This window comes from Ruditapes philippinarum, unplaced genomic scaffold, assembly GCF_026571515.1.
Source record: "Ruditapes philippinarum isolate M1 unplaced genomic scaffold, ASM2657151v2 ctg19370_1_1_1_1, whole genome shotgun sequence".
Classification (NCBI taxonomy): domain Eukaryota; kingdom Metazoa; phylum Mollusca; class Bivalvia; order Venerida; family Veneridae; genus Ruditapes; species Ruditapes philippinarum.
In genome coordinates, this window is record NW_026854725.1 from 5,596 (window position 1) to 28,191 (window position 22,596).

General features: G+C 31.0%; 3 long non-coding RNA genes across 3 annotated transcripts; 2 read left to right on the top strand and 1 right to left on the bottom strand.

Moving 5' to 3' along the window:
• The first annotated feature begins 6,625 nt into the window (after nt 1-6,625).
• LOC132740882 (uncharacterized) lies at nt 6,626-12,367 on the top strand. Its single transcript, XR_009627218.1, has 3 exons — nt 6,626-6,663; nt 9,070-9,099; nt 12,285-12,367. It is a non-coding gene; the product is annotated as an uncharacterized LOC132740882 (long non-coding RNA).
• A 1,045-nt stretch (nt 12,368-13,412) lies between these two features.
• Nucleotides 13,413-15,619, top strand: LOC132740883 (uncharacterized). Its single transcript, XR_009627219.1, has 3 exons — nt 13,413-13,523; nt 14,901-15,016; nt 15,419-15,619. It is a non-coding gene; the product is annotated as an uncharacterized LOC132740883 (long non-coding RNA).
• Nucleotides 15,620-19,631: 4,012 nt separating this feature from the next.
• On the bottom strand, nt 19,632-21,303 carry LOC132740884 (uncharacterized). The gene is made up of 2 exons (XR_009627220.1): nt 20,991-21,303; nt 19,632-20,720 (listed from the first exon to the last, which is right to left on the bottom strand). It is a non-coding gene; the product is annotated as an uncharacterized LOC132740884 (long non-coding RNA).
• Nucleotides 21,304-22,596: the final 1,293 nt, after the last annotated feature.

Sequence of the window (22,596 nt, forward strand, 5' to 3'; positions counted from 1 at the left end):
AGGTTTCATTTATAAATTTACAGTTGCATTTTTCGCAGTATTGCAAGTTTTCTGTATCATCCATGTGAAGCTTACGGCAAAAATGACAAGGGCTATTACATGCATGTCGTTCTAAGTGTTGATATCCTTTTTTACAAGATTTGCAAAAGTAACTTCTGTTAAGAAATCCAGTCATTGACGTTATGACATCAAAATGATCATCATGGTTGTACAGATATACGGGTATGCCACTATCTGGACCTTTATACACGATAGCGTTGAAGTGGGCTTTTGAAACCACATGAATTTGGTAGTTCAGAAGAGAGGACTGAAACATCTTCGCTTCTTCAATACCACATTTCCACATTGGTACATTAGCTTTATGATGAAGACTTACAGCTAGCTCACGTTGGATACTGCGGTCTTGTCGTATGCTATTCCACTTTGGATGGTCGTCAACACGTGCTATGGCCGTCGCTTATGCTCTTGCACAACAGAGGTCGTCCTTATTTTTAATTTAAATTACACTTGTCTTTTTTCCTAACATTTTTGAAATGTCAACCTCAGGCTTCATCTTATATCCAGATCCTCTCACTATAGCAACATGAACCAGCTCTATGAAAAATTACTTTCAGTGTTTTTAAAATTTTCGGCAAATTTCTCACTTCAATGTCCTTTATTTTTATATTGTAATAAGAAGCAGTGGTGTTAAACTTTTCAATTTTCTTTTCATTAATTTTCTCAATGCTGTAAAATTTTTCCGCATTTTCCTTTGGTGTTAACTTTTGTCGCGTATGCCCAATAATGTTATCCTGTTCATCGGCGAGGCTCCTCTTTCTACCTCCACCACTCTGGTTGTCATGCTGTACAAAATGTTCGTCCAGTGCATCTTTCATCGTAAAAACACGTAGACATTCAGGGCAATGATGGGTATTCTCATCAGCATGTTTCTTCCTGTGACGGTCGAGGTTTTGCCTCCTAGTAAACGTTTTCTTACAGCTTGGACATTGAAATCTTTTCCAGTGATTTTGAGTTCTTCTGTGTTGGAGCAATTGACTTAGTTTGACAAAATTTTCCCCGCAAACATCACATTGGTAAGCCATCTCAATAACCTAAAAATAAAAGGATGTATTAGTCTCGAACTTATACAACGGCCCTGTGAATAATAAACAAATAAAAATGATTTATATGCTAAAACTAATAAAAATTTGAGCAAGATCATATATATTTTACATAATAATTTATATTTGTAAATGTTTCCATGAAAAAAAAATGGTCTTAAAATTTAAGAAATAAAAATCTCCATCAAAAACAAGCCAGACTAAACCAAGCGAGACTAAGAAAAAGCCAGGCGAGACTACAAAACATACCTTAATATATCATTAATATCCTGATAAACATTAGTGCCTGGTAGAGATTCAACTTGGAAATAAAATGAAAGTGTGCTTACTGACACTTTTATATACCAACTTTTTGCGCATGCGCAGAACTGTCCAAATGAAGGAATTTGATTGGTCACTTAAATTGAATTCTACAAAGTAGCAGATTTTACAAAATCGTGTCATTTATGTGTTAGCTGTCAGAGAGTCAACATGGAAAATATTACGTGCTCCGTGTGTAATATAGAAATTTTGTAGTAGATACAACATGTTAAGACATAAACGTAGCCGACATACGGAAATGTTACAACCAGGACTATTAGACCAAGACATGATGCAATGCGCGCATTTAGGAGCGCTTTTAGGAGCGCCGGAACCGCATTTGGGAGCGCGGGAAGCGCATTTTGGAGCGCATTTAGGAACGCCGGGAGCGCATTTGGGAGCGCATTTAGGAGCGCATTTAGGAACGCCGTGAGCGCATTAAGGAGCGCATGGAGCGCATTTTGGAGCGCATTTAGGAGCGCATGGAGCAAAATGCGCGCATGCTAAAGCGCATGTTACAACAACTTTGCCTCCGCCATCACCGCCACCATTACCGCAAAAAGAAAACATGGTGTTTCACCATCCATTTACTATGAGGATTTCAGGTCCACAGGTATTTATATACATATTTCTGGTATTTTATCACATTTTTAAACATAATTAATAACAAGTATGGATACATACCTACAAATATTTTCAACATTTTTTTTTCTCTGAAGTATTTTTATGACTAAAATACAGTCTTTCTCTGAATATTTTGGTGATGATTTTTAATAGATTTTAAAACAATTGGAGTGCAAATTTATAAAAATAGTTCAAGTTTTTCTGCAAAGCTTGGTAAAAATGCTGAGGTTTTGTTAATTTAAAAAAAGTGCTAAAATAATTTCATCTTTTTTCAGCCTGTGGGAATACAACGATGGTGAAAGAGTTATTACAGAATCACAGCTCTAAAATTCAACTGTATCCAAAATGGGGGGGGGTTTACAAACGAGGGCAACCGTTATACCACTTCATTGAAGAAATTTTTTAAACTTTTTATGATCAAAGATAGTCAAAAGTGGGTTTTGTCCCGAAAGCAAATCGAAGAAAAAAGCATTTGAAAAAAAAAGCAATAGCGGGCAAAAGGGTCTTTGAAGTAAAGGTTTGTTTTTAGGAACTACCAAAAAAATCATTATGAAAAATTGACAAAAAACAAACAAATTTATTTATGACGGAGAAGAAAGTGACGAAAACGTTTCGCAAAAACGAAAAAAATGTTTTTTTAAAATAATTACACTGTTAATTTTACAATTTTAATTCCCTTAGAAAAAATGAAATGCCGCAACATTATGGTCAGATAATAATTGATTTCAAAAAGGTTTATAAAAAACTTCAGCCCGGGGCAAAAGTCTTGGAAAAATATAAAGAGTTTGAAAATTTATTTGAGACTGAAATTACTGATGATGAAGAAAGTGACGAGGAAGAAAGTGACATCGATGAGAAGACATCTGAAAACTAATTTATAGGTACGTATAGTTATATGCATTTCATTTCTACCTTGGACACTCAGCAGTAAACATGGCTCCAGGGGATGATTATTTAAAGTCAATATACTTCGACCCAAAACACCCAGCTGCAATTGCAGGGCCAAAAAACTGTTCAAAGTGGTAAAAAAAAGAAGACGATTTTTTGGATGGGTGCTTTAAATTTATATGGGGTTTAAAATTTTCCGATTGAAAAAAGGGAAAAAATATATTCTGTTTTAAAATTTTTGCTTTTGGGTTTGCTCCCCAAATACAAAAAAGGGGAAGAGTAGCCAAAGATTTTAGAAATTTTTGGGCCCTCAAAACGATCGGCGGCCAAATCAATGACCGACAAAGGTATGCATGATTTGTCAAGTGTTATATTACAACTACATGTATATGACTGTTTTAACAACTACAACACATTCTTCTGTGTATTTTCAGGTTAAGAATTTAAAGCTAAGAAAGTGCAAGATCTTATGAAGAAGGAAAACATTCATTAAAGAAACCAAAGGTCCCCATCTGGAAAGGATTTTGATTAAAAAACCCCAATCAGCCTTTTGTCTAAAAGAAACATACATTCTTATTACATTACGGACATCGCCGACACTTTAACCCTACCTAAACATAGAACTTTGGATGAGACCGCAAAATGTTAAAGACAGTAATCAAGAAGAAGTACGAAAATCAACTAATGGCTCAAAAACCCCAAACACAAAAATCGATTAAAATTTAAACGCTTTTAAATCTAAATTGGGAAAATTTGTGGTATCAGTCATTAAAACTATATTTATAGGGCATACCCTAAACGTTTCAGGCGAATTTTTTAAAGGTTCGTTTAAAATACCCCCCCTTAAAAAACGAAGTAAAAATTTGGGGCCTTATCTTAAAAAAATTAAAAAATTTCAAAAAGGGGAAAAAAACAATTAAAAGGAAAATTTTCCCCCCTAAATTAACAGTTGGATAAAGCTCCGGACTTAACGTTTTTGAGTTCTTACTATAAGATGAAAGCTTCGGCCTTAAATTAACAATACTTTGTGTGTTTGTGAGTTTATGTGTAAAATATTTACTATCTAAATAATATTACTTTATTAATTGTATTTACATGTTATAATTAAATTGTTACCATGAAAAAAAAAAGAAAAAAAGTTTGTAAATAAAAACCGGCTTGTTTTGCTTAAACATTATCACTGATATAACAACTTGTCGTCTGCTCTGTTTAAACGCTCATAAATAACGTTTAACTACTGTAGCGTTGTAAATTGTTAAACCGTATAATTTAAACCGATGTTGAATCTCCCGCGTGGGCGAAAAAATACATCAATACACTGTATTGTGTTTAGATTGGGTAAAGGATAGTCAATTTTGTAAAATTGTGAAAATATAAAGTTTTACCTTTGTCCGTATGAATGGGTTTCGCTCTTTATCTGTCAGTTTAAAAGGTTTATTGCCTCGATGTGTATCAATCTGGGTGGTAACAAAACAAGTGAAATTAAATTATTGGCCTACATGAAAGGGGGGTTTAATATCTAAACGAGGGTTAGGGTCGACGCGCATTTTTTTCAAGTTAATAAGACTATCGCGGAAAAATAAAAGTCGTCTCTTTTAAAATTTCATATTTAAACCCCAATTATTGTTTCCCTTTACCCAATGAAAAAAACTTGGCGCCCACAGTGGCAACAGCCCCCGTTCTATAAACTGGTTTGAATAATATACGCCTTGCACTTTAAAGGTTCCAGTTTTACTCAAAAAAAATCCTGGTCTTAGGCTCCCAGCCTTTACTACTAACACAATTGATTGCATAATTTTTTCATGTTATAACGCCCTGTTTAAATAAAAAATTCAGAAAACAGCTTTCAATACATGATGTTTCTAAAGAATACAAGAAAAGACAACACTGTCTTCATACAATTATACATGAACAAACAAATTCATATCAGCAATAGAAATCGTCCATACTTCTTGATCCTTGGTCAAAGTTAATTCTGCCTTAAATTCTATTAATCAATTAACTCACAATTTCTAATGCTACGCTTGGGTCTGGTCTGTCATAAAAAACCATCTATTTATAGAACTATTAAAAACATAATAGAAATAACAAATGCGTAAATATAAAATTGGTGTTTAACTCATTCATAAAAAAAATTATAACGTTTGACTTTCACGGTGCATAGCCATATCGGTACACTCTTTGCGAAATTCACTAAAACGATACCATTTTTTTTCCAAATTCACAGGTCATTCTCTGCTTTAATTAACGTTCATTATACAGATAAAAGGTGGTATGTCGAGTGAAAAGCAGTATACCACGGAACATTAGAATGTTAAATGTATGTCTGTGTAAGGAATTTGTCCCATTTTCAATAAGTGCACTTCAACAATAAGCTTCAAAAGTCGCGATGTTTCGCCCCACTCATCGCCTGGACATGCACCGTGGGACAAAGTAAACTTATGATTTGATTATATATACATATACATTTTACATGCACTCATATTTATATTATCTTCGGGCAATTATCAATAAATAGTTTAAATGTTGAATTCTGCTTATGCCGGTGCTAGGGGGGCGTTGACGGTAGTTTGCACTTGACAGTACCCTTCATGAACAGGCTCAATCAAATAATATGATAAACAAGATCAACAAGGAAAGGCGGCGTTCAATGAACGCAACCCACACACGACCCAGCACTAAGAACCAGTGCCTGCAACATTTACTTTGTGTTCTTGTGTCTTAGTGTTATTAATAACAAAACTAAGAATGAATTAAGATGTTTATAAAATGGTATTACACAATCACAATCTTTCCTCCAGAATGTTTTTTTTCTTCTGTGACATACGAAGATGGTGGCTGTATTATAACCAAATGGTCGTTTTATAACCAAATCTCGAAAAGTAGAGGGTTCTTATCACGAAAAGTGATAAGAAATGACTAGAATAATGTACAAAGGGTCACCTAACTGAGGTCACTCCTCCATTTCTGGAAAGTCAGTGTATAACCTTATGCAGTAAATGGTGACTTATAATGCTGTTAAGTCATAAGAACATTATTTTATTGTAATATATATTTATTACTGTGACTATCAGCGGTGACTAATTTAACTCTTCTATTATTATTAGCATAAACATTTATTACATAGTTAATTTATTTCTGAAATTCTGGAGATACAATAGTGAATTTAATATTGTACAGGAATAAAATGCATCTTAGGCCTTCAATAAATATGATTAGTTTTATTTGAATATTTCTTCAGTGAAAGAAAGTAAATAATGAAGTTTTAAAGTTTGCATGAGCATCACTTTCATATTGATTATACTTGTAAATATCTTTATGGTACAACAAATTTAAATGAGAAGCTGAGATAAGAAATCTTGTTCATTACTGCATATTATGATATAACCTGTTGATAAATATATTTCAGAATTTTATAAAAAAAATTATGTAATTTAATTTTTAAGCGTTATTTTGTTTTCATCTTTTCATTTGCATACCCTACCTTATCCTTCCTTAATATTCATCATACTAGATTTAAACAAACAAACAATTCTTAACCTTTCTTAACTGTTAATTTAGTTTTTTGAATAAACACAGTACAATTTTTGATGAAAAAAAGTTTCAATTTTGCACTAAATAAGCTGCAATAAAGGGAGACAGTTCCTAATGTTATCCTAATGTGTGTTGTGCTTTTGTATAATCACTTGTGTGTTATCTCCCTTTACAACTCTAGATGCAGGTGCAAACGTGGGTGGTCGCAGTTCAGGGGGTTTCTTATGACCTTCCCGTAGGTTGATTACGTTATTAACATTATTTCTTATTATTTGTTTAAATTTTTTATTAATTATTTTTAGATAATTTTCATAGAAAAGAAAAAGACGTTCCATGAATTATGACAAAAATAATAATGTTTGAAATTAATTTTAATGCTTCTAATAAAAATTGTAGAATGAAGCTTGCTTGTTTGAACAAATATCTTTATCAAATCTTTTACTTAATTGCTCTAAAGTTAGTTCGGCATATTTTTGCTTCAGCTTTAAAAGCAAGAATTTCTGGCAATCATGAAATGATCATTCTAGAATATGAAGCTTCTTTGTAATGTTTGAATAGGCATGTTCTAGTTCAACATATATTTTTTTTGTACTTTTTTCTCCCTAGAACAAATATCCAACTTTTTTTATATTTGATTATTTTCATGAATTATATTAAGCACACATTTTGTATGTTAGAGATTTTTGTCACAAAGTAGATAGTAAATAACACTTCTATGTTTGACATACTTAGATAATTATATTCCATTTCTTGAGAGTGTTAAAATATAAACTGATAATTATCATTTTCTTTTTCCACACAAGATTTCAAATTACCCACTTGTGCCAGAAATAATGCAGAGAGGGCCATGAGATCGTCCTTCAGTAATAATTTTGTTTTTAGCTGGGATTTAAGTCCCCATTTGACCTTAAAATCCTACCACATAAAAAGGAGGAAAATAATGATACAATTTTAAATGCATTTTCACTAAGTAGATCATTTAACATAGTTGAGAATGTGCACTATGAGGGCTATCAGTGTTAGTAATATGGTCCCTGTATATGTTACCAGTGTAGCATAACAGGCCAAGTCTGCTCATCCGTGTAGTCTCCAATCATTTCTGTCATGTTGACTCAGACTGTTTTATTATAACATTTGGATATCAAAATTAGTGTCTAACAACATAAAATAATTATGGCACAAACATTAAATTATGGCACACATTTTAATGAACAAATTAAAAAAAAAAAAATACCAAAAAAACTTTTTTACTCTGCTATGATAAATGTCTAAATGAGAGTGCAGCATCATAAAAGGGCTAAATCTGATTTTAGAAAAAAAAATGTAACAAGTATAAAAAAAAAAAAAAAAAAACCCTTGGCACTCTTATAGTATGACTTGCTTGCTTTTGATAGGAACATTCTTATTATTGCTCCTGAATTATAGATTTTCACACTTATCAGCATATATAAGTGCACAATTTGCTTATCTTATATATCAAAAATGATATTATCCCAGACTTTCTTTACTTTTTTTTGCTTTTGAGACCTTTATACTCAAAGAATTTTTTAAGGGGATCATTTTATTATGTAATAATAAATACCAGTCATGGGTAATTTTCTAATAGTCAAAAGTATATATTGCTATTTTGCCAAGCTTTTGAAATAATAAATTATATTATATTTAGAATTTGAAATTTGAATGAGACTTTAAGATTGTCTTGTAAGGTGTCTTGTAAGGTAACAAATGTTTTTTTTAAAAAAAGGTTATTCATTCAACCAATCAGTCAATAGATTTTTTAATAATTTTTAACAAATTTCAATTAAAAAACTGAGGTGCAGTAGTATTTTCCTTTTAAAAAAATTTCAACCCGTCTTATAAGAGGGGTTAGCAAAAAGTGCCTTTTTTGAGTCAAAATCAGGACCCGTCTTATAAGTGGTCCATCTTATAGGCGAGTTAATAAGGTATGTTCTAGGAAATCGAAGACAATGATATAATGTATGCCTGATCCTAAATTATGTCTTAAAAATACTCAATTCATCAAAATAATGTAAGTACACAAATGTTTTAAAATCTTAAATATTAATTTTGAGTGCATTATGTTGTATGATGTTGCACAGTTAAGAGTTTATAATTGTGATATAATCAAAAAGGCCTGTAAGACATGAGTGATTAATTTTAAAGCATTTAATTTAAAATGAAAAAATATGCAAATGAAACTTTTAAGCCATCACGCTTCCTGGTTAGGGTCCAAGGTTACAAAGAAATTTTTCTTAGCTCAAACTCCATAATCTTAGTACCTGACTTTTACAATATTTACCTCCCTTGACAAGTGAAAAGCAGAAACAGGTCTAGATTGCACACTGATCAATGGAAATCTTGAGGTCGGACACACCTCGCAGACTTGAGGTCAGTTCAATAGTGTCATACAAAGAAACATGGTTGTGTTCCCAATAATGCAGGCATCATGAACAATATGCCATCTGGTTACTGTTTAATAGGGCATAAAAATAGGTTTTCCTTGTTAAGAATAACAATTAAAATTTAATTTTTAAGATGACTGTTTATATAAAATGTCTATTTATAACATCAATGTTTTATTATGTACATATACATGTATATATATTTGTACCTCATCAAGCAGATATGCAAAATGGCAGTTCTAGTAGAAGGGGTATGACAGATAATTATACTATACAAACATTTTATTATCCCTATCTCTCTACTATATTACCTTCTTCAAACTTCAACAAATGAACATTAAAAGAAAATGACAAATTTCTCTCTTAATTTACATATTTTCTTTTTGTTGTCGATTGTTGCTTCTGAATTTTCTTTTCTACTGGTGTTTTTTTTTTCTATTAATTTATAATTATTATTGTTTCATTTCTTTATATTTGATATCTTTTTTGTGCAATTAGGTCAAGAATTTTTTTTTTATCTATTTATTTTTTTTGTTAAGGGGGGCAGCTTAGAAACGTTTCACTCTATACCTTCAGGCTATTTTGAAAAAAAAAATCTTACATGATTGTAATAAAAGATTATAGAAAACCAAAATCAAAATGCCCGGTATGAATAAGTTTTTATATTTATTTTAAGATATTTATAGTAAATAAATTTAGAAACTAGATTTCCCAGGAACACATATTTGTCACTTTCTGTAAAGCTTGATTTTACCTGCATTTTCATACCGCTTTCAAACCCCAGCAAACTTTACTTGTAAATGTTATCTATATTTTCTCCATTTCCTGTAAGTAACTTTTTTTTAGACCCTTTAAGTGTCTATTCATTTATTGCCTTATGAATTTTGCCATTTTCGATAGAATTTGTATTATTTTTGTTAAACCTGTGTTGTACATTTGTGTTACATTTCTGTGTTAACCTATTTATTTATTGTTGAAGGGTTAAATTATAAAATTATCTTGAGTAGCAATTATAGGGGTATATATTATTTAGATGTTTGGTGTATTTTCTCTGTATTTTACTAAGCAGATTCCTATTCTCTATTCTCAATTAAATACTTATGCGTACAAAAAACACTATGTTTTCTTGCTTAATGCACTAATTGGCTATTAAAATTTGATAAATTATATATTTGGACAGTAAGCATCAATCAAGATTTAACTATACCTAACATAGGAAAGACTACCTAGCTACACAATGTTTGTGTTTCTACCTTGCTCATGCCTGTTATTATATACTAAGTATACAAAAGGGGCAGCTTAAGATTTTTCTTGACCACTTAAGCCACTGTGACATTTATAACTGGGAGAGAAAACAATTTGGCTTGTGATATCTGGCCTGAGAATCTTCTGCATTTTGCTGCATGACAGTTAAGTTAGAAGTCATCCACGGTAATCCAGGCTATTTGAACTGTATACCAGCAGACATTTTCACAAAAAATCTTACGATTTATCTTAAGTTTTTCACTTACGATAATCGTAAGTTAAATCTTAAGTCATTTTCACAAAAGACACTCGTAAGTTAAAAATTTTATCTTAAGATAAAAAATTCACTTACGATAAATCTTACGACAAAACATCCCTAGCAACGTTCATTTGATAGTGATGTGCATGCTCTATATTTGATTCCGGTTTTAAAATCAAGAGCTTGAAATATCTATTGAACACAATCAAATTTCAATAAGAACAAAAAAATGATTCAAACTGATATAATTTATATCTTGATTGAAGATAATTATATATATCTAAAAGATTCAGAAAGAAGGTCTACTATGTTATTAATAAATAAAAAGGTACCACTAGTACATGCTGGCAATGAAATCGAACTCACCAATTGCACAAATTATAAGTTTTCAATAATACTATAGTCTACAGTATAGTTCACATTATTTTAAACTATTCATAACCCTCTCCATCGTGACGTCATCAAGTCATGATATCACAAATGTATATGTTGAAAAGTAATTATACCTCAATTTGTGTTATTTATAGCATACTGTTTGCTTAATATTTAGTTGTCCTTCAACTTTTTGTTTGTTTTTATTCAGTTTAGGTAAGAGATACATGATATTTTACCCTTAAGAGAGAAAAAATTACACTTACGAACGGAGAAGACCTATCGAAAAGTTACGACAGATTTTGCACTTAAGATTTTCTTAAGATTTTTTGTGAAAAGGAGATTGATCGTAAGATTTCTCTTACGACAAAAAATTGTCGTAAGATTTTTTGTGAAAATGTCTGCAGTATTAAATGTAGTATAAACCTGATGTTTACTGTGGGTTCAGATATTGACTTTAGTATTTTAATACTAGACTTCCCCTTAAGTATCATAATGGACAGTTCCAAATACAAAGCAGGATGTGTCCATTACAGAAATGAAGGGAGGGAAGTGTTAAAATTGTTCAAATTTGCATTTATAATTTATCTCTGTTTATCATTGACAGTTTAAATTGGATATCATTAATTAATTTTTAGTCAAATTAAAGAAGTCAGCAATGGTTCATGAAATATTTTGGTTCAATTGTTTTCTAATTAATTAACTTTTTATTGTACATCTTTTTGCAGTTATTCGTTTTAAATCAAAAGGTGACTGAAAGTAAAAAATATAAAGTGTATTTACACATTATTTATTTGTAAAATTAAGATATTCAATATAAGCACTTTATAATATGATTTATAGAATGTACAATGTACAATAAATATTTATTATTTTGAAATATTTCTTATAAAAAAAACCCCATAACTTTACAACTTTTACAATTTATATGTAAAACTGATCTTTATACAAAATTTATCTTATCTTTTATTATCAAAATATTCCAGGACATATTTGTCTTTTATCAATGCATAAACAAACTCCAAAAAATTAAATAATTTCTTGTTAATCAGCAATTATAATTTTTTTTATTTAGTAAGCGATATTACCACATGTACCAAAGAGAGATGTTATTTATGAATATGCATGTATATATTATCTATATGAATGATATAAAGTCAATTATAGCCTTTTTCCTGTCAATTACCAATAGCTCTTTCATCCAATTAAAGATATTTTACAATCTTCACAATTAAACAGTAATAATTAATTGAAAAATAAATTTCTTGTTATTGTTTAAATAAAAGACTTTTATTTCATAAGCATTTATTTTAAATAAATATTTTAGATATTATCTTAATTATTTTCATTTTTTTTAATGGTAGTAGTCAGTAGTGAATATAAGTATTAAATATACATGTACATGTATAGACTATTTTAATAATTATAATATTAAAGTTTTGATGTTAAGAAAATGAGGAAAAAAACTTTTCTTTAAATTATATACAGTATTATACACAGGTCAAATTGTTGTTACTATGGAAACATATTTTAATATCTCATTATTTTGTCACGTTCTAGCTTCCCTGGCCGCAGATGCTAAAGGTAAAGGCAATAAAGCAAAAGGTAAAGAAAAAGGTGGAAAACCTACACAAGAAACAGAGGTGAGTTGATTGTCAATTATGACTATGTCATCAACTTAGTGCAATAACTGGTTAACTTCTTATGAAATTAGAAGGTGATGATGTCATTGTTTTCAATGCAGATTTATTGTGAAAATAAAACACATTTAATGTGTTGGGTGTATGCATCAAGTTTTAGCTCAGCTATTGGAAAAATAACGAAAGCAGTTATACTAACCTTAGTGTTGGTGTCGTTGTAGGCTTCGCCATCACAGTTCAGTTAAGTTTTTGTGTGTAAAAGATATCTTCAAAATTATAGAAGGGAATGGGTTGAAACTTGCACTCTTGTTATCTTTGTTTATCTTACATAGATAGTCTATCTTGATGGGTACAGGTTCCATAACTCCTGAGATACCTTTTTACAGAGTTATGCCTCTTTTCTTACTATTGATCGCTCAGAACAATTGAGCCCACTGTCTCATGAACAGTTTTGTTATATTGTCTTGGTTGGGATAACAATAAAATACAAGCAGTTTATATTTGTATATTTGGCTAAATTTTTATGTGTAAGAACATTTTTTTTAAAAGTTGATTGGTCTACAATTGGCACATTTTCCACAAGTGTTTCAAATATTGATAAAATCTATAGAAATGTAACTATCATTTGGATAATTATTATTATAAAATATTTCTAGAATAGAATATGTTGATAAGAGTTTTAAGTGATGTAATATGATCATTTATAGATCTATAATAAATTACAATATTTTGTTTTAGAACAATACTTCCTGCTTTATATAAATATAATTATATGTTTATGTAATATCGAGTCATATATCTGGCACCTACCAACAATTTCCATGTTTAAACCTTTTGTGGTTTGTTGTCCAGTATAGGACTAAATACTATCAACATTATAATTTATTGTATTACAGACATTCAATTATGGACAAATTCACTTTAAAAATTCATACAAACGATGAGAAACATAGAGCAATGTCCTGCTGTAAAGCAGTGGAACAATAAAAGTTAAACATGAACTTTTATTTTAACAGAACATTATTGTTATTATAACTGTTTATATTTCAGTCAGCTGACAGTCCTGACTTTATAAACCCCCTGTTTGAAGGTGCTGATTATATAGATGGTCAACTGTGGGTGGCTAGAAACAGGGTTCTTATTAACCTTAATCTCTCACGTATGTATTCAACTTTAATGTTTATTTCAATCATATAAATGCATAGTATTGTCCAACAATATTGACCTGGCACTTCATTAATTTCCGTAAAGGTCAGGTGATAAACAGTGGTATCTAACGAATATATCGATATCTTTATTAACTTCACACGTCAATGAGTTGTGGTGTATTGGTATAGTGATCTGAAGTTCCCTGGTTCGATACCTGACCAACACCATGTTATGAGGACATACATTTTTTTAATTTCATTTTGAAATTAACTTGCAAGAATTAATTTGAAATCGTTTTACTACATCTTGTTTTTAGGGTACCTTTTAAGTAGTGTTTATATACAATTTTATTTTTATTTCATTACATTATCTTTAATTAATAAAAAGGACAGCACGTCCATAATACAAATCAAAAGTCATACACAACCAAAACTCAAAACGTTTTGCACGAGTTAAGAGAGAAATAGCAATTTTAAAATAAGAAAAAGATATAAAAGTGGCTGAACCAGGATTCGAACCTACGAGTGTGCGTCTATATTCTTGAAGTGAAAGCACTTTACGACTGTGCTAAGAGGGATTTGTAATAAATATCATTTAACAACTGGTTATATACATTCATATCGATTTACAATAGATAGCAACGTTTACGGAATTTACCGACTATGGGGTCAAATGCAAGAGTGCCAGGTCAATGTTGTTGGACAATAACTTCACATTTATAGGTCTGAATTGAATTACTGATCATGAATATCTTGGGTTTTAATAAACATCATGGATGTCTCAAGAACATTTTTTACATCAAATCACTCAATTCTTGTTTTCTGATTCCACAAATGTGCCTTTCTCTGCCATTAATGCTAAAAATTTGCTTTTTGACAAGACGAGGATTTTAATGTCATTAAACACAACACATCAATAATTGATTGATTGATTGATTGATATGCAATGAGTCAGCATGACAACATCATTAAATAAATACATAAAATTTAAAACAAAGTGTATGAATTAGTAATTATTAGCCATATTGAAAGAAAAATCATACATGTTTATTTGAAGAATTACACACACAAAATAGAAGAGTTAGAATAAGCTTATATCTCCATTGTGGTCTTAAATGAGCTATGTTATTTTGTGATTTAGTAAAACATGGAATACATTTAATCAAACAATGAAAAAAACTACTTTTGATATGTTATAAATAGAATATTATATTCGTGTATAACTTCATTACTAAATTTATTAAACCCGTTGAATGAAATATTATGCTTGCTAAGAGGCTGGCATTAAACCAACACTCTTTATAAATTTGTGTAGCTTCATTTCTAAATTCATTGAATGTTGAATGTTCTATACATGTATATATGATATTATATGTAAAATATTACAGGGAATGAGATAGGCGAGACGGGCCTTGAGGCTCTACTGAAGGCCATGCAGTATCAGACAACATTGTGTATGGAAAACAAAAGTAGCGGAACTGGGCTTATGAGATTATTAGTCGGGGTAAGTTAACATGGGCTTGTATATTTATTGATTCATTTTATTTTCTGGGGCGTCCCTGGCCGAGTTGTTAAGGTCGTTCACTTCGAACCACTTGCCATTCACCGCTGTGGGTTCGAATCCCGACAGGGACTTTTGATTCTGTCATGTTAGGAAGCTATCCTGGTAGCTTACGGAACGTGGGTGGTTGTACTCAGGTGCCCGTTTCTGCCTGAAATAATGCACGGAAGGGCACCTGAGGTCTTCCTCCACCAGTAAAGCTGGAACGTTGCCATATGACCTATACTGTGCCGGTGTGACGTTCAACCCAATCTAACAAACAAACAAATTTTATTTGATTGCGGATTACAGTTTTAAGTTTTAGCAAACTAGTTGTTAATTTATTTATTTATTTTTTTTTTGCAGAAGAACAAGGTACGATCCAGCCATGAGTTACTACAGAAGATAACAGATATCATGTTACCTAAAGATCCTTTCTATAAACCACCACCACAGACCCCGGATGTTACTGAGGCTTAAATACAAATACAGATTTACATAATGTCACTTTTAACTTTAATATAGTTACAGCTCTTTATTTGATTGATTTGAAAAATATTCTTTGACTGGATTTCCAGTAAATAGTCTTTATTTGGAGTTTTTGGGAAAAAAAATTAATTTATAGGTCTGAGTTGAATTACTGATAATGAATATCTTGGGTTTTAATAAACATTGTGGTTGACTCAAGAAAATTTCTTACATCAAATCACTCAATTCTTGTTTTCTGATTCCACAAATGTGCCTTTCATTGCCATTTATACTAAAAATTTGGTTTTTGACAAGACGAGGATTTTTATGTCATTAAACACAATAATTGATTGATTGATTGATTGATTGATTGATTGATATGCAATAAGTCAGCATGGCAACATCATAAAATAAATACATAAAATTTAAAAACAAAGTGTATGAATTAGTAATTATTAGCCTTATTGAAAGAAACATTATACATGTTTATTTCAAGAGTTACACACACAAAAGAAAAGAGTTAGAATAAGCTTATATCTCTTAAATGAGCTATATTATTTTGTGATTTAGAAATTTATGGAATACCTTTAATCAAACAATGAAAAAAAATCATTTTAACTGTAAACTTTTCTACTTTTGATATGTTATAGATAGAATAATAAATTCATGTATAACTTCTTAACTAAATTTATTAAACCCGTTGAATGAAATATTATGCTCGCTTAGAGGCTGGTATTATATAATTTTATTCAACTTGTTCAATAAATTAAGTATTAACCTACACTCTTTATATATTCATGTAGCTTCATTACTAAATTTTTGAACTTGTTGAATATTCTATATATAAAATTGAAGATTTTAAAACTTATAGGGAATGAGATAGGTGCGACAGGCCTTGAGGCCCTACTGAAGGCCATGCAGTATCAGACAATATTGTGTATATTTAATATTGAATATGTAAAATATTACAGGAAATGAGATAGGTGAGACAGGCCTTGAGGCCCTACTGAAGGCCATGCAGTATCAGACAACATTGTGTATATATAATATTGAATATGTAAAATATTACAGGGAATGAGATAGGTGAGACAGGCCTTGAGGCTCTACTGAAGGCCATACAGTATCAGACAACATTGTGTATATATAATATTGAATATGTAAAATATTACAGGGAATGAGATAGGTGAGACAGGCCTTGAGGCTCTACTGAAGGCCATGCAGTATCAGACAACATTGTGTATATATAATATTGAATATGTAAAATATTACAGGAAATGAGATAGGTGAGACAGGCCTTGAGGCTCTACTGAAGGCCATGCAGTATCAGACAACATTGTGTATATATAATATTGAATATGTAAAATATTACAGGGAATGAGATAGGTGAGACAGGCCTTGAGGCCCTACTGAAGGCCATGCAGTATCAGACAACATTGTGTATATATAATATTGAATATGTAAAATATTACAGGAAATGAGATAGGTGAGACAGGCCTTGAGGCCCTACTGAAGGCCATGCAGTATCAGACAACATTGTGTATATATAATATTGAATATGTAAAATATTACAGGAAATGAGATAGGTGAGACAGGCCTTGAGGCCCTACTGAAGGCCATGCAGTATCAGACAACATTGTGTATATATAATATTGAATATATAAAATATTACAGGAAATGAGATAGGTGAGACAGGCCTTGAGGCTCTACTGAAGGCCATGCAGTATCAAACAACATTGTGTATGGAAAACAAAAGTAGTGGAACTGGGCTTATGAGATTATTAGTCGGGGTAAGTTAACATTGGCTTGTATTGTTATTGATTCATTTTATTTTCTGGGGCGTAGCTGGCCAAGTTGTTAAGGTCGTTCACTTCGAACAACTTGCCCCTCACCGCTGTGGGTTCGAATCCCCACAGGGACTTTTGATTCTGTCATGTTAGGAAGCTATCCTGGTAGCTTACGGAACGTGGCTGGTTGTACTCAGGTGCCCGTTTCTGCCTGAAGTAATGCACAGAAGGGCACCTGGGTCTTCCTCCACCAGTAAAGCTGGAATATCACCAAATGACCTAATATATTGTGTCGGTTAGACGTGAAACCCAATCTAACAAACAAATTTTATTTGATTACGGATTACAGTTTTAAGTTTTAGTAAAGTAATTGTTGAATTAATTTAATTTTCTTTTACAGAAGAACAAGGTACGATCCAGCCATGAATTACTTCAGAAGATAACAGATATCATGTTACCTAAAGATCCTTTCTATAAACCTCCACCACAGACCCCAGATGTTACTGAGGCTTAAACACAAATACAGATTTACATAATGTCACTTTTAACTTTAATATAGTCACAATAACTTAATTGAATGATTTTGGAAAAAAATCTTTGACTGGATTTCTAGGAAAAAAAAATTAAATGAATTCGTTGGAAAATTTCTTTAATTGGATTCCTTTCAAACATTCTTTAATTGGATTCCTTGGAACAATTCTTTATTTAGATTCCTTGGAAACAATATTTTGTTAGATTCCTTGAAAAAAACTTTAATAAGATTCCTTGGAAAAATTCTTTGATTGGATTCCTTAAAAAATTCTTTTACAGGATTCTTTGGGAAAATTATTTTATTGGATTCCATGGAAAAATTCTTAAATTGGATTCCTTGGAAAAATATTTTGACTGGATTCCGTAAAAAAAAATGTTTGATTGAATTCCATAGAAAAATCTTTGAATAAATTCTCTGTTGTCATAATTCTTTGAAAATTTTGAAAGTTTTTTATAATGAAGATTTGGAAAAAAAGAGAGTGTATGAACTGGAAAATGTAAATAGTTATCTGCTGATACCGTTAAACGTGATTGTTAATGTGATAACAAAAAATTTGTTATTAGATATAATAAAACAGTGCAGAATTTTGTCATAATTTGTTCTATGTTGAATTTAAGGTCAACATTAAAACATATAATAGTATTACTTATTTTAAACATATATATGTTAAACAAAGTTATTATAAAATGTGCTAAATGTAAAAGCCTATAGCTATAACTTGGCTTATAAATAATTCTAGTTTAGTCAACATTAACACATATAATATAAAGCCTAACATTGTTGAAATGTGTGAAATTTGAATGGAAAAGCGTATATCTTATAAAGGTTACTTTCTGTTAAATGGTAGATAATAATTCTAGGATAATAAGTATGAAACTTATTGAAAAAATGTTGTCTTTTATCTAATAAACTTTTTAAGCATTCACATTAACATTTAGATAAAAGTATTTTATTTTCTTTTTTTTATTTCAAACGTCCATATATACTGTGATAATGTTTTGTATTGTTCAGAGTTATTTATATGTACATGTTTGGTTATTTTATTTAATAAATGTTATTGAATATATTTTTTATTTCAATAACATATATATTACTTAACAGTTTGAAAGTTTAGAATCATAAATGCATATATATGTGTTACATATTATGTTATGACACATAATGTTATGTATGTCAATATGCAAATAACATTTGTGATGAATAAAGAAATCTCCTTTAAAACATCTTGCTCTGAATCTCACCACTGTTTCATGACTGTTTGACTGGATTCCTTAGAATAGTTCTTTGATTTAAATCCCATAAAAAATTTCTTTGAATTCCATGGAATAATTCTTCGATTGAATCACATAGAAAAAATCTTTGATTGAATTTCCTGGAAAAAAATGTCTCTGTTATGAGGGTGCAATTATGTTGTTCAAGTAAGCTTTGAATTTCTATTACAATCTAGTCCTAACTGATGTTTAAACTTACCTATAGTGCATATAGAAATGAAATTGACAATATTCCTATAAACCACACGTTTATGAACGACTATTTGCCAACATGTAGTGATTTACAGAATCTAGGATGATGTCAAGATTCTTTTATTCACTAAGAACAAATCTGGACAATTAGAAAATTCTACATTATCTAGGGCTCTTGTTTTACTACCAAACTCTTGGAATAGTTGAGCACGCTGTCACACCAACACTTGTTGTTAATTTTGATCCTGATCTTCAAATCTTGGGCCAGGTAATGCACTAAAAAAAAAATTTGTATATATATATGAATCAACAGCTGGGTCAGAGAAGTGAAGTCTTGTCTTAAATTTTATTGGTTTTATTACTACATTTTCATTTTACATGAACTTAATTGTGGTACAAATTCATGCATGATTTTGGAAAGAATATAACAAGAAAAAAAATCACACGTAATTATCAAGCTTATCTTTAATAGAACTACATATATGTGTACATTTGATATGTATGTAAAAAATAACATTCCCATGAAATAACATGACCTGAGAGGTTAATAACATGAAAGCTAATGATGCAGCCAGCCTCTGCAATATCTGGTCTTGAAAATTAGTTCTGTCAAACGTTAGGAAATAACTGAATTCGTCTTTTGATTTATCTTATTAAGATTGACTCTGTAGTTCGAATTTTGTAACTTTCCACCAATGGATGAAGACCATAACCACTTAACGTGAGCGACACGTAATTTGATTTTTTTGAGAAAGGAAAAAACAATCATGTATATAAGATTGACTTTGTAGTTGGATTTTTGCAACATTTTACCAATGGATGAAGACCACAACCACTTCACATGAGCGGCACGTAAAGTTATTTTTTGAGAAAAAAACGCAATCATGTATATATGGAGACTCCAAAGGTGTCAAAATACTGATATTGTAGTTTAAATTAGGTCTTATTGTCACACTTGTTATCTGCAGTCATTTTATATCAATTATTTAATATCAATATTAATACATATTTAGACATATTGTACTAGTTAATCCTGATAATTTTTGTTGACGAAACTGTTTTGAAGAGATACATTACAATTCTACAATTTTGCATATTTCAAATATAGAATGTAAATAGTTCTCAATAACTCCACTAGGCTAGTTCTGATTACATGAGTTTTGATATTTTGTGTCAAATGCAACTTGAACACACCAGCAATGCTCAGGGTTCATATTTCCAAAAGGACCAAAATATATACAAGAAAACACCGAGTGATAAAATTGTCACTAAACCAATATTTAGGCCTATTTTGGCGTATTTGTTTTGTTTAAGGCACGCAACTTTCTCCATGTGTAACCGCAGTTGCCGTTCCTTTTCTTCGTCGACCTCGTTTGTGATTCCACACACATAATTCAGCGCCTTTCCCGCGCAATGCATCTCTGCAAAGCAAGAATTAAAATATTAATAATGCTATTAAAAGGATAAGAAATGCCATAGTAAATCGTTATATACATTGAAAGACTGACTGTTTCTGTTTAATAAAAAGCTTGCTCCTCAAATAAAATAAAAGAGAGATTTTCAGAAGTGAGAAACTCGAAAAGTGCTAGTTAATGATTGATACTGGATTGATACAGGATTTAAACTGAAATTCAAGTTCTAATTTTAATTTTTCTGCCTCTAGAAATTTAGATATAATATAGGTGTCAAACCTTTATCTTCTTCTGGTTCATCAAGTTTCGGGTCCCTGTAGTGATGTTTTTCCTCCACGGAGAACACGTGCATGTTATTATCACCTGTTGCTGCAAGATTTGTGAAACCATTCTCCTTATCTTTACCTTGTTTGTCAGGCTCCGTCTCTTCTATGTACGGAGCTGATTTCCTCGTCCAAAATGTCGTACGTGTCAACTTAACAAGAAAAAAATGTTTGTTTTTTTAAAAGTTGTGTATCTTTAAAATAATGACACAACCTTTATACATAAGTAGTATAGGGGTCTCTTTACCCCCAAGACTGCGCATGCGCGGCGGCCATTTTGTTTTCTATTAATAGTAACACATTTACATAGAAGAAATGACCTTACTACACATGCGCGGCGGCCGTGTTGAATAACAGACGCGCGGCGACATATTTGATTCTATATTTAGAATAACATTATCGTTCTATTTTTGGAATGACATCATCACGTTATAAATAGAAACGTGAATGAATAATATCTCCCGGAAGTATACGGAGCTGACTCGTATACCCGATCTTAGGGCTTGAATCGCGGACATTGAAGGTCAGGTCCTCGGCCCAAGACGGAGAGATAAATATCCTCATTTATAAAAGAAATGTCTGTAAATAAATACCTGCTTAACATTTTAATTAATAAAAGCAAATAAACTAGAATTAAAAAAAAATACAAATAGCTTATGTTTTTTAATATGGTCAAAATAAATAATATACATTGAATAAAAATACTACTTGTTTACTCCTCGGCGGTCCGAAACCAAATGACACAAATCATCAGTGTATTATTTCTACATGCTCTGATCACGAGTGTAAAGTCGCCACAATGTATGGCGTGTGTTTATTTAGGGACGGAAACACTAACAATGGCCTATTGAAATGTTAAAGTTAATCCTTTTAAAGTAGCCACTTGGTCTGGCGTATGTTTATTTAGGGACGGATATGCGAACAATGCTCCATTTAACTGTCAAAGTTTATCCGTCTAAAGTAAAAGCGGGTAAGCAATAAGCTATTGAAGTGTCAGTTTACCACTGGGGCATAATTTTAAACATATTTTGGAAAAGAAATGCCAACATGTTTTGAAAACTGATCATCACGAATGTGCAAAATTATAAAAACCAACTATTATTAATGGTAACTAAAACCGAACAAAAATACAACAGAAAAAGCGTTTTTCGTCTTTTGTGCAACACTTTACGATATCGATTTTCAAGATATTTTTTTCATTTGATAGACCTAACCAAATGCTTCTAAATAAACCCTAGGTTCTCGATTCGATTTTTAGCCGTTCTCGAGTTATGGCCCTTTAGCGATTTTTAAACAAATTTTTCAAAGACCATAAAACCCTGAAATGTATATACTGTTTGAAAGATCTCTGCGAGTAGATACAGAAAATGTATTATTATATGGATCTATCTCTTACCGTTTCTGAGATAGGAGAGTTTGAATATGGCAGACAAAATCAATCATGCGGAAAAATGCGCATAACTTTTTCGTTCATGAACGAAACATAGTCTTGTTTGGTATCAAATTGAATGTCTCGACGAGTACATTTTACTTACGCGATCAAACCGGATGTTAAGTCACTC